The sequence below is a fragment of the Sphaerodactylus townsendi genome, linkage group LG03, assembly GCF_021028975.2.
Source record: "Sphaerodactylus townsendi isolate TG3544 linkage group LG03, MPM_Stown_v2.3, whole genome shotgun sequence".
Taxonomy (NCBI): domain Eukaryota; kingdom Metazoa; phylum Chordata; class Lepidosauria; order Squamata; family Sphaerodactylidae; genus Sphaerodactylus; species Sphaerodactylus townsendi.
The window spans coordinates 16,328,525-16,341,181 of record NC_059427.1 but is presented as its reverse complement, the minus strand read 5'-3'; the positions used below and the strand labels follow the sequence as shown (position 1 = coordinate 16,341,181).

At 44.0% G+C, this 12,657-nt stretch overlaps 1 non-coding gene across 1 annotated transcript; it reads right to left on the bottom strand.

Moving 5' to 3' along the window:
- Positions 1 to 10,225: 10,225 nt before the first annotated feature.
- On the bottom strand, positions 10,226 to 10,385 carry LOC125430369. Its single transcript, XR_007244153.1, has one exon. It is a non-coding gene; the product is annotated as a U1 spliceosomal RNA (small nuclear RNA).
- Positions 10,386 to 12,657: the final 2,272 nt, after the last annotated feature.

Sequence of the window (12,657 nt, the reverse complement as noted above, 5' to 3'; positions counted from 1 at the left end):
GGGGGAGTTTATGTAAGACTACAGACACCACCCAATCAATTCTGACCTTTACCTCACATGTTGCAAATCCCTTTCCCAAATATCAGTTTTTCCAATAAAGTATATTTGGATTAGTTACTCTGAGGGCCACTTGAGCTCTGCCATGCTACAATAAGAATGTTAAACCTGCCTTCATTCTGTGCTTTCCCTTCAGGCTATTGCCTGAATGCCAAACTTTTGTCACAACCCCAGACTTGTCCAATAAACGAATCAGTAGTTTGAAAGCAGAATTCTTATTTATTTTTTGTAAGCATAGAAAAGCTGTTGACTTATATTGTCAGAACTGAGTACATTAGAACAGGCAGAGCATTATATCCCTCAACATAGATGTGTCAGGCCCCCAACTCCTTCCCCTTACCTTCCCTGTGGGAAAGTACTGTCACATGCTCATACACAGAGATATTCCTCAGACAGTGAGGACTTGGGAAGAAGACAACCAGTCCCCAAACCCCCCACTCCAGTTGCTGTAACCAAATAAGAGCAGACTGATACAGGGGGAAATGAAAGGCAAACAATTCTCAAGGCTGCTTATGCACTCTGTAGAAATAAATATGTCAGGACCCTGGCTAAGACGTTAGGGCAGTGATGGCGAACCTTTTCGAGACCGAGTGCCCAAATTGCAACCCAAAACCCACTTATTTGTCGCAAAGTGCCAACATGGCAATTTAACCTGAATACTGAGGTTTTAGTTTAGAAAAAAATGGCTTGCTCCGAGGTGTACGTTATTCGGGAGTAAGCTTGGTGAAGCAACCGTGCAACGCTTTGAATGGGTGAATCATGACCCTAGGGTTTACTCAGAAGCAAGGCCAGCCTAGATATATGAGTGTGTGTGGGGGGTGATTTTCCGCTCCCCCTACATGACGAACTCTGTGCACGCATGCCCACAGAGAGGTCTCTGAGAGGGCACCTGTGCCATAGGTTCACCACCACTGCGTTAGGGTTATGGCATTCTGCCCCCCCTCAAAAACCCCATTACCCCAGAGCTGGATGGAGAGGGTAAGAGTTATGAAATGCCTGAACCAGCCAGGGGGCAGATACATGAGAGGCATCCACCCATTCCAGTTCCCCTTCATAGAAATGTTTCCAAGGGACCGAATATTGTTATTGACCCCTCCGAATGTTAGAGTCTAGCACTTTAGAGATTTCCTGATGTTCAATACCCCTCCCCCCACTTAAGCAAAGGAGGAGGGGACTGTGTTTTGGTTTATCTTTACTAAGTTCTGATGCTAGGTATATTCCTGTTACTGTATAAATATTAAACAGTAATCAACCCCAAAATATAATTCATTGCTCACTTAGCAGCAATAGAATAAACAAGATGGACTACTTGTAAGATTACACAAGTATAGTTTAGTTTAGTTTATTCAGTTTATATCCCGCCCTCTCCCGAAGGGCTCAGGGTGGCGCACAACAATAATATAAGTAACAATATCAATATCAGCAATATCAATACTAGCAAACATCAATAAGCATCACAATATACAAAAAAAATTCATAGACATGGGAAATAAAGTATAGCTTCTTTGGTCTAGTATACATCATGTCTGAGCAGCTACTGAGAGCCAGTGTGGTGTAGCGGCTACGAGCAGGTGGATTCTAATCTAGAGAACTGGGTTTGATTCCCCACTCCTCCACCTGAATGGTGGAGGCTTATCTGGTGAACCAGATGTGTTTCCACACTCCTACATTCCTGCTGGTTAGTCACCTTGTGCTAGTCACAATTCTTCGTCACTCTCTCAGCCCCACCTACCTCACAAAGTGTCTGTTGTGGGGAGAGGAAGAGAATGGAGCTTGTAAGCCATCTTGAGTTTCCTTACAGGAGAGAAAGGTGGGATACAAATCTAAACGCTTCTTAAGAACATAAGAACTAGCCTGCTGGATCAGACCAGAGTCCATCTAGTCCAGCATTCTGCTACTCGCAGTGGCCCACCAGGTGCCTTTGGGAGCTCACATGCAGGATGTGAAAGCAATGGCCTTCTGCTGCTGCTCTTGAGCACCTGGTCTGCTAAGGCATTTGCAATCTGAGATCAAGGAGGATCAAGATTGGTAGCCATAGATCGACTTCTCCTCCATAAATCTGTCCAAGCCCTTTTTAAAGCTATCCAGGTTAGTTGCCACCACCACCTCCTGTGGCAGCATATTCCAAACACCAATCACACGTTGTGTGAAGAAGTGTTTCCTTTTATTAGTCCTAATTCTTCCCCCCAGCATTTTCAATGAATGCCCCCTGGTTCTAGTATTGTGAGAAAGAGAGAAAAATTTCTCTCTGTCAACATTTTCTACCCCATGCATAATAGTTTATAGACTTTAATCCTTATCCCACCTCAGGCGTCTCCTCTCCAAACTAAAAAAAAAGGTTACAGCGCTGCAGCCTCTCCTCATAGAGGAAGGTGCTCCAATCCTTCAATCATCCTCGTTGCCCTTCTCTGCACTTTTTCTATCTCTTGGAATATCCTTTTTTGAGATGTGGTGGCCGAGGGCAGAACACAATCCTCCCAGTGTGATTAGCACCACTGCTTTATATAAGGGCATGACAATCTTTGCAGTTTTATTATCAACTCCTTTCCTAATTATCCCCAACATAGAGTTTGCCTTTTTCACAGCTGCCATGCATTGAGTTGACATTCCCATGGAACTATCAACTAAGGCAGCTTAAATCACTACAGTCTGTGACTGATAGCACTGACCCCTGTAGCGTGTATGTGAAGTTTGGATTTTTTGCCCCTATGTGCATCACTTTACATTTTGCTACATTGAACTGCATTTGCCATTTTCTTACAGCCACTCACCTAGAGATAGAATAGAATAGAATAGAATAGAATAGAATAGAATAGAATAGAATAGAATAGAATAGAATAGAATCTTTATTGGCCAAGTGTGATTGGACACACAAGGAATTTGTCTCCGGTGCATATGCTCTCAGTGTACATAAAAGAAAATACATTTGTCAAGAATCATAAGGTACAGCACTTAATGATTGTCATATAGGTCTAGTAAGCAATCAGGAAACAATCAATAGTAATAAAAGGCTTATAAAATGTAAGATGTAAAATAAAATGAAATGTCAGCTGGGCTATGATCATACAGTCATAATTGGGAGGGAGATGGGTCATAGGAATGATGAAAAAAGTAGTGCAGTAATTATATAATAAATATATAATAAATAGTTTGACATTATCGAGGGAATTTTATCAAGGTCCGCTTGGAGCTCTTCGCAATCCTTTGTGGTTCTCACCACCCTACATAATTTGGTATCATCTGCAAACTTGGCCACCACACTACCCACCCCTACTTCCAGGTCATTTTATGAATAGAGATTAAAGAGCACTGGTCCCAATCACCGGATCAGCAGGGACACCACTCCCTACATCTCTCCATTGTGAGAACTTCCCATTTATACCCACCCTTTGTTTCCTGTTTCTTAACCAGTTTTTAATCCATAGGAGGACTTCCCCTCTTATTCCTTCATTGCTGAGTTTTCTCAACAGTCTCTGGTGAGGAACTTTGTCAAAAGCCTTTTGGAAATCCAAGTAGACAATGTCCACTGGTTCTCCCTTATCAACCTGTCTGTTTACACCCTCAAAGAACTCTAGTAGTAAGTTTGTAAGGCAGGACTTGCCTCTGCAAAGCCATGCTGACTCTTCCTCAGCAGGTCTTGCTTTTCATACATGTTTCTTTATAATTTTATCTTTAATGATAGATTCTACTAATTTGCCAGGAACAGATGTCAAACTGACTGGCCTCGTAATTTCCTGGGTCCCCCCCCCCTTGGGTAGACCCTTTCTTAAAGATTGGAGTGACATTGGAAAGATTCGAGTCTTCAGGGCTGGAGGAAAAATTCAAGTATAAGTTGCATATTAATGTGAGAACATCAGCAATTTCATGCTTGAGCTCTTTAAGAACTCTTGGATGAATGCAATCTGGGCCAGGGGATTTGGAAGCATTTAGTTTATCAATGACTGCCAGAACTTCTTCCTTGTCTACCACTATCTTCGCTAGTTCCTCGGATTCACCTCCTAAGAAGCTTGGTTCAGGTGCAGGAATTTTCCTCACCTCCTCTTGGGTGAAGACAGATGCAAAGAATTCATTCAGCTTCTCTGCAATCTCCCTGTCATCTTTTAGCACACCTTTTGTTCCTTCATCATCTAACGGTCCTACCGCTTCCCTAGCTGGCTTCCTGCTTTTGATGTACTTGAAGAACTGTTTGTTGCTGGTCTTGATGTTCGCAGCTATGCTTTCTTCTTCTACTGAATGCCAAGATGCTCATTGAGGTCAAGAAATGCACAATTCCAGCTCCACACAATGATGCTGTTGGGTTATGTGCACGCCCTAAATGTTCTCTTCTTGGGTACTAATGTGGGACATTGTTGTAGGCATGGTTTTCCAAATGTTCCAAATGTTCCTCCCCCTGCTGTAAGATAACGGAGATAATGTTTGGAAGGTAGGAGTACTGTGATGGAGGGGAACATCTGGTGGCAGCCAGATAAGAAGATGGAATGTTGTGGCACTGTGTGCCAAGTGGGCATAGATGAAATAGGTGCAGAGTTGAGGTGTTCATTGCTCCCCCAGAAATGTGAGGTATGACAGAAATATCATTGTTCATGGTATGCATACCCATCCCACTATTTGCAATGCGCTCTCTAAGGCATGAAAAAAACATTGATCAGTAAGCGATAGCTAGGAGTGGGCTGCCTGTTTTGTAGCTAGTGGGGTGGATTGGAATATTTTATTTCATGTGTTAACATTCAAAAGCTCAAAGTTGGCTCCTCTGAGCCCTGTTTCTAATTATCCTCATAAAAGATGGTTTGATTTTCGAAATATGGCCTCTTTGTGACAGGGATGCCATGCAAACTGAAGTACTTCAGGAGCCTTACCCTGTGCACTTGGCAGCTTATAAACAAGCCAGAACTCTTATTTTCTGAAGCATTACTCCCACAAAAGGCCAGGGGTGACAGCAACTTGCCAGCCCAGTGAGATCAGGTGACCTGAGGAACCAATAAGGTCTCATCTGACTTCATGTAAGTTCTGTCTTTGATCTGGATCCTCATTCTAAGCAATTTGCTTCTTAGTGTAAGCTGAACAACTGCAGTGTCTGTAGACGCCTTGGCAGAGTTGACTGAATTACTAGGGGATAAAAGCCCTGGGTGCAGGTTCATTTCTCTCTGAGACAGCTCCCTGAAACCACTGTCTAATGGGGCTCAGCATCTTCTTCAGGACTCGAGGGTCAAACATGGCTCAGACATGGCTGTTTGCAACCTGTGTTCTCCTATGCCTCAGGCCAGGAGGTAAGTTGTACCTCTAGGAAATATGGAGGTTTTGTTACCTTGTGTACTGATGCTATCTCCCTCTCTACTTGGAAAATGACAACTTGAAAAAGGGATGTTTCAGCTGTGAGAAGGAATCTATGCTGGGTTCTGCTGGGACATATTCTGAATTGCCAGTCCTGGGTGAGGGAAAGAGAGAGAAATGAAATGGTCGAATCCCCACTACCTTCTTACCCAGGTTTCAGAATGCAAACTAACCAGGTTTCATGGACGACCTCCCCATGGCTTCTGCGGCAGATTCCGTTTCCGGCGCTCGTTCTCCCCGTTAACCCGCGCCCCGACAGAACCTGGTTGCAAGTGGCATAGACCCCATTGACACGGTTCAGAGCTGATCCGAGGGGAGGGACAAGGGTTGAAACCCTGACTCTTTTCCCACCGCGGAGTGTGACATGGAATTCGGGCAACCAATCAGTGCCGCCGGCGCTGATGAGACACGCACGCAGCCTTTCCTTGGTTTCGTTTTTGCTTTTGCGATCGGCCAGCAGAAGGGGATGCAGAAAGACGTTAAACAGTCAAACGTGTAACTTTGAATCATTAATGGTTTACACAGGTAAACGATTAACTGGTAACCCTTTAAGCAGCATAAACGCTCGTAAAAATAAATGTTAAACTTTTACACGCTGGGTTTTTTTATCACACCCCTACAAGGTACATTTCCACGGGGGGGAAAGGTCCTGCCCCATCAAGGTACGCCAGCCAATCAGGGGAGACCGGTGAAGCAAGATCTCCTGGTAGTGGGGATTGCTAAGAGTTCTGCAACCGGGTGTGTCTGCTGTGGTGGAAAGGGAGAAACTCCGATGAAGAGGACACGGTTTCACAACGAACAAGTTTTGATCTGTGTGCAATTTTCAAGTGGGGATTCGACCAATGAGGATGGACATCACGAGCACATGTCACTCAGAAACATGAAAAATCCCCTAGGGGCTCCCAAGTTACTGAAGCAAAGCCAACAGCCTGGTGGGGTGGTGGTGGGTGGTAAATAAACTCTTCCCATGCTTCTTTCAATCTACACTATATATAGTTCCTTCCCTCCCATCTAAATCTGTCTTTTTCTGCGCCACTCATACATGGAGAATCATGCCTATCTCAGTCAACTCCTTGGTTAAGGTAAGGGAGTAATAAGTTCAATGCATTGACACTGCTATGACCCCAACACTGGACCTGCCTTTCCTCACATCAGTACATCAGTTTGAGAGGAGCCAAAGGATCAAAAGTATTGTCTGTTCCCATAGCTAGATCTATGCTTGTAAGCAAGCAATACGTATTCAACACATTGTCTTCCAAATGTCCATCTACTGTTCTGTTTTTATGACAGGGATGAGAACTGGAGTTAGAAAGTGCTGACTGCAGCAATCCCCTGTTGTAGCATCCTGGATCCCACCATCAATTTCACGAGGACACAATTGGTTCGGCGAATGGCCCATGAATGCTAATATTGACATGCGTTTGAATGACATATGTCTTTTACAACAGATGCCCTTCAATGCAAACACTGTGAGTCTTGGAATTCAAGGGAGCCATGCAGTCCTTCAGAAAATACTTGCAGATCTGTGGGTGACAATGCTGTCTGCATGACCAGCAATATCTATGTCGGTAAGGAAATTTCCTAGGTGTGTATCTTTTTCAGCACCACTCATATATGCAACCCATGCCTCGTGACCAGGAGGTGGCAGGGAGAAATACTTATGCAATGTTATCAAGTCACAAATGACTTATGGTGACCTTTCAAAGAGGTTTTCAAGCCAAGAGATGAGAAGAGGTGATTTGCCATTGCATAGCAACCCTGGTTTTCTTTGGAGGCTTCCCATCCAAGTAGTAACCAGGGCTAACCCATTTTAATTTTCAAGTTCTGACAAGTGGGATAGTCAGCCTGGGGGCAGATAGGAGTGCAAACAATTAGATCAAAAGCTGTATAAAACAGTCATAAACAACATGATTTTTTTTAAAAAAAACTCATATCATTTGGTGCTTGACTAACAGCCCAAGCCAGAGTGGGGGACTGGACCTGTGTTGGCGTGGATGCAACTTACCTGGGTGGCTGACTGTGGCTAGGCCAACTGGTGCAGAATGCTGCACTAGCATGGATGAGGACATTCCGGCGTGGGCCAGGGGGTGGAGCTGACCTTAGTTGGCTTCTGCTGACTGCCAGTGGAGGTGGTCTCGGAGATATGCCACTTTCTTCAAGGCATATCTCCGTTATCCCCTATGGAAGTTTTTTTTTCTTTTCTTTTGGGACTTCCAACACCATGGGGAAGCCCTATGGAAAGGATAGGGTCCCACTGGAGCAGCACCGTCTTTGCCCACCTTAGTAAACCTTAACAACATTAATGGCTGCTGATCAAATCAGATCAAATCATTTATTTACAATGTATTGTCGAAGGCTTTCATGGCCGGATTCAGGTGGTTCTGGTGGGTTTTCCGGGCTGTGTGGCCGTGGTCTGGTGGATTTTGTTCCTAACGTTTCGCCTGCATCTGTGGCTGGCATCTTCAGAGGTGTATCACAGAGAAAAGTCTGTTTCACACTGTGTCTCTTAGACACAGTGTGAAACAGACTTTTCTCTGTGATACACCTCTGAAGATGCCAGCCACAGATGCAGGTGAAACATTAGGAACAAAATCTCTTAGACACAGTGTGAAACAGACTTTTCTCTGTGATACACCTTTGAAGATGCCAGCCACAGATGCAGGCGAAACGTTAGGAACAAAATCCACCAGACCACGGCCACACAGCCCGGAAAACCCACCAGAACCATTTATTTACAGTTCATTACCAAAACATATAATGGGTACATGAAATAAATAAAATCAGTAACATTGCATAAAATGATTACCATAAATATAATATAATAAAATTACAGAAACATAAAATCCCAAAATCATAAATTCATAAATGGCAGCATTAAGAAGATTCCTCAAAGGGTTCAATTGTGGCTGTCCTAATCTTAGATGCCAACTATCCAAATTTGGCCACTGTATATGTTGTCTCCTGGTTCTTATCTGATAAATAACAGAAAGAAGTAAGACTCTGTGCCTCCCCAAATAAACTGAAATTATGAGCATTATCAGAACTTCTCGAATCTTATTATACATTTTGCAGTCAAAGACATGTTCTATGATCTCTATGTTTCCATCTCAACATGGGTGCAATCGTTCTTCTGTTGGGAATGGGATTTTTTTATACCTCCCTTCAAGAACTCCAGTGGGGAAAGATATGCCATCTGTGGCCCTTTCCCCACTCACCTTTGTCCGAGGGTTGCTGTGCGCAATTCCTGGCGCGCGCCCCGGCTTCCCCACGACCCCGCGCTCTGTGGGGGGTCGTCAAAAGGCGCCATTTCAAAAGGCGCCAGGAATTGCGCACGCCCAGGGGGCGCGAGAGAGGCAGCGTCAGGGCGGCTGCGTTCTCGCCGCCCCTGAAGTGGGGAGGGCAGCTAGACCCCACGCTACTTGAGGAGAGTAGCGCGGGGCTTAAGATAAGTGGGGAAAGGTCCTGTGTTACCTTATTCAGAATGCATGGATCAAACAGCCTCTTTTTACTTTATTTAAATCATGTTGCCTCTCAGCATCCAAATTCCTTTTGTTCACCACAGCCTTCGTTTGATTATTTCCCATACAAGCCCAATTTCCTGTTCAATAGATTGAGCCATAGTCTGGCCTCCAACGTAACCAGTTCAAGTTTCCAATTGGATTGTGGCATTTGCTATACTAGTGAGTACCTGAGAAATTTCTCTCAAAAGTTTAACTGAATTTGCTCTATTAAATTACTACTTGAGACAATACTAAATGGGGCTCCATACAAAAATTAGGCAACAGATTTTGTATTAAATAATCTGAGGGATGCTATTAGGCATTTACCTCCCTTAGTCCAGAAGAATTTTTGGATTGCTGATCTGTTTTTATCATCAGTGTTTTGGTGCATGCGCTGCTTTGAAAGAGGAAAAATGCAAACCTCTTCAGCAGGCATTTCAGCAGTTCATTGCAGAAGACTTGTTGATCAGCTTACATCTGATCATCACAGTTGATTAAGGCAAGTTCGACTGTTAAACATGTTTGACACAAAAACTTTGGCATCCTTAGGAGCAGATTTAGTTATCTATTGAATCAAGTCAACTAAGCCTTTCTTGGCATAAGAGAAAAGAAATAAAAGGGTTAGACGTAAGAAGTCAAAAATAATAACAAGGAGTCGAAATACAGTTTGCATCTCTAAACAATTCACTGAATCTCTATAATTAATAATAAATTTGCAACTAGTGCACAGTGTGCAAGATCCTCATTATTTAAAAAGAAAAGTGTCTTATGGTAGAAGAGAAGAGTTTGGATTTATATCCCCCCTTTCTCTCCTGTAAGAGCCTCAAAGGGGCTTACAATCTCCTTGCCCTTCCCCCCTCACAACAAACACCCTGTGAGGTAGGTGTCCCGCTTAGATCCAGCGATTATATCCTTCAATTCCACCCCCCCCCCATTCGATTCCCACCAAATGTGTTTCACAGAGAGTATAACATTTGCACTACAGAGCTTCAAGAAACCTGGGAACGTTCTCACCTTCCCGCAGGAGGGCTGGCGCCAGGGAATTGCCAGGGAGGGGAGAGGGAAACCGGAAAGCATTTACAGGAAACATTTGCAATCCCCACACAGCAAGACATCTAAGCACTGTCAGGCATGGATCTGACAGTAGGTGGGGCTGAGGGAGCTCTGAGAAGCTGTGACTAGCCCAAGGTCACCCAGCTGGCATGTGTGGGAGTGCACAGGCTATTCTGAATTCCCCAGAGAAGCCTCCACAGCTCAGGCGGCAGAGCTGGGAATCAAACCCGGTTCCTCCAGATTAGATACACGAGCTCTTAACCTCCTACACCACTGCTGCTCCCTTAAAGCGCGAACGTAGTCTCCCACTACCACAAATTATGCAGTCAAATTTCCCGCATTTGGGGAAATCGCAGGGGTCAGCACACCCGCAATGCAATGGACGAGCCTCACCCTGGGAAAACCACCTTCATGATCATGGTGTCTCCCTTGCCAGGTAAGTCAGACAGGCCCAAGCACTTATCAGATAAAGAGTTTTTAAATTTCATCCTCAGTTGAGTATTTTTCTGGCAGTGGAAAAGAGTGTGTTCCAGGGTTTTCATGTAACCCAAACCACAGGAACAAAATCTCCTATCTTTTGCCATCGGATCACACCTGCCATACAGGAGAGCAGAAGGGATTTCAATGAAGCTAGCCAGAGTAAGTGCTCTCCTGAATCTAGGGTTCCATACAGTGGAAAGGTAATTTCTAGATCCAACGCAGCCTTGCCACCAGTGTTGGTGCCCATCTTGCTGGTATAAGGGGCAAATGAGCCAACAGAAGGGCAGCTTACCTGGGTGACCGAGTGTAACACAGTTCCATGGCGCCCAACCTGGAGGTCATCACCTGTACCCAGACTCGCTGGAAGTTGCACCAGTGTGGCCAGGATCATGCCAGCAGCATGCAAAGGGGGGGGGGGCAATCTTAGCTTCCATTTTTACCCAGCCTCTGCACACTTGTGGAGCTGGCATCAGAGACTCACCATGTTTTTGCTATCCCCTATGAGAATCCTCACTGGAATTTTTTGGGGGGCTTCCCATAATGCTGGAATGCCATTTGGATAGGGTGGGGTGGGGCCAGAACAGCATTGTCCCCACCCACCAGCTGACTCTGGATTGGGCGGTTGAAATCCCTAGAAACCCAGAATATATTTACTCTTGAAAAAGATCTGTGTCTTTCTGAGAAATAAATATATTTTGCTGTTTTCATTTTTGGGTCTCCAAGTTGTCCATCAAATTAAAAATAAGCTTTTCATCATTTGCCTCATGTATTCTTAATATTATTTTCAAAACACCTATCCACTTGTGACGAAATTACTCAATTCCAATCTCCCAGTAGGGTGATAACTTTCACAGGAAAACTCTATAAGTTCATCAGACGCTTATCAAATTACTCCTTTGTCCATATAAGTAATTCATTGGCATTGAGAACTGTTGCATTTGGGGTCATCGTAAGAACAAAAACGGCTCGGATACTGGTCTTTGCTGCTGGGAATCCTATATATCCTCCCTCTCACACATCCTCCATTAGTGATGGATTGTTTGCTACTTATAGTAAAAGCAAGTATTAAGATGCATCCTCCTCTCTATCCCAGGTAATCGTTTGGAAAAAAAATTTATGGGCTGTTACAATGACAATCGTGAAGAGAAGACATGTGGGAACAGAGGGACATTTCCTGAGATTCACCTGCGCTTTGAAAACCTCTGCTGTTCTGATGGAGATTTTTGTAACAATATGCTGTAGTTCACTTGGGTGAAGACAGACGTAGCATTGAAAGAGCTTGTGTCTAGAATCATAGAGTGGGAAGGGGCCAAACAGACCATCTAGTCCAATACCCTGCTCAATCCAGGATCCGCCTAAATTATCTCTGGCATGTGTTGTTCAGCTGCTGCCATCCAGTCTCTTAGCTTCTCCTTGGTTTGGATTCAGATTGATGAACAAATATTGTAAAACTGCTCCAGACACTGAGGTGAGTAAATGGGTGAGTTCTTGTGGAGGATGGGGGCAGCAACCAACATTTGCAGGAAATGAGCTGAACCTTAATTTCAGTCATTATCTTTCCAGCAAACTATATTTGGATTAACCATACAGAGAGCTCTTCCCGATCAGTCACACTGCATTACTAATGTTATTTCTGTCTTCACCTGCTGCTTCAGCTTTAGGCTGTTGTCCAGATATGTGTCTGTTGTATGGAACTGTGGGCTAAAGTAGACAATAGAGTTCCTTTTGAGCAAAGAATGTGGGCAAATTGAAAAACGGGCTGTAAGAAAATTAATCTGTAAATAAGTTATCAAAAGTTTTTAAAAGATCTGTGTAACAGACGGTAGCCCTATCTCTGAAATTCACTCCAGATTAGTTAAATCTCTTTGAATGCTATGTTAGACTATAAGATGAATGAAGGATTCCCCCCACCCGTTCAGTGGAAGTGTGTGGGAAGTGTTTAGGTTCTAATTTGTGATACTGAGGAAAGTACACAGTCCATTATTGCTTGAAAATAAATATTTAATTCTAAACTGTGACCTTGAGAATATGTTGTGTTTGATTCTTGCTTTGTGATGGTACCTCAGGTATTATTTTGAATCTGGAATCATAGAATCATAGAGTTTGAAGAGTCCACAAGGGCCATCAAGGTTAACCCCTTGCCATGCAGAAACACACAATCAAATCACTCCTGACATATGATTGTCACAGAGGCAAAGCTACCAGAGGCTGGGGGGTACGTGTTGCACTGGGTGCC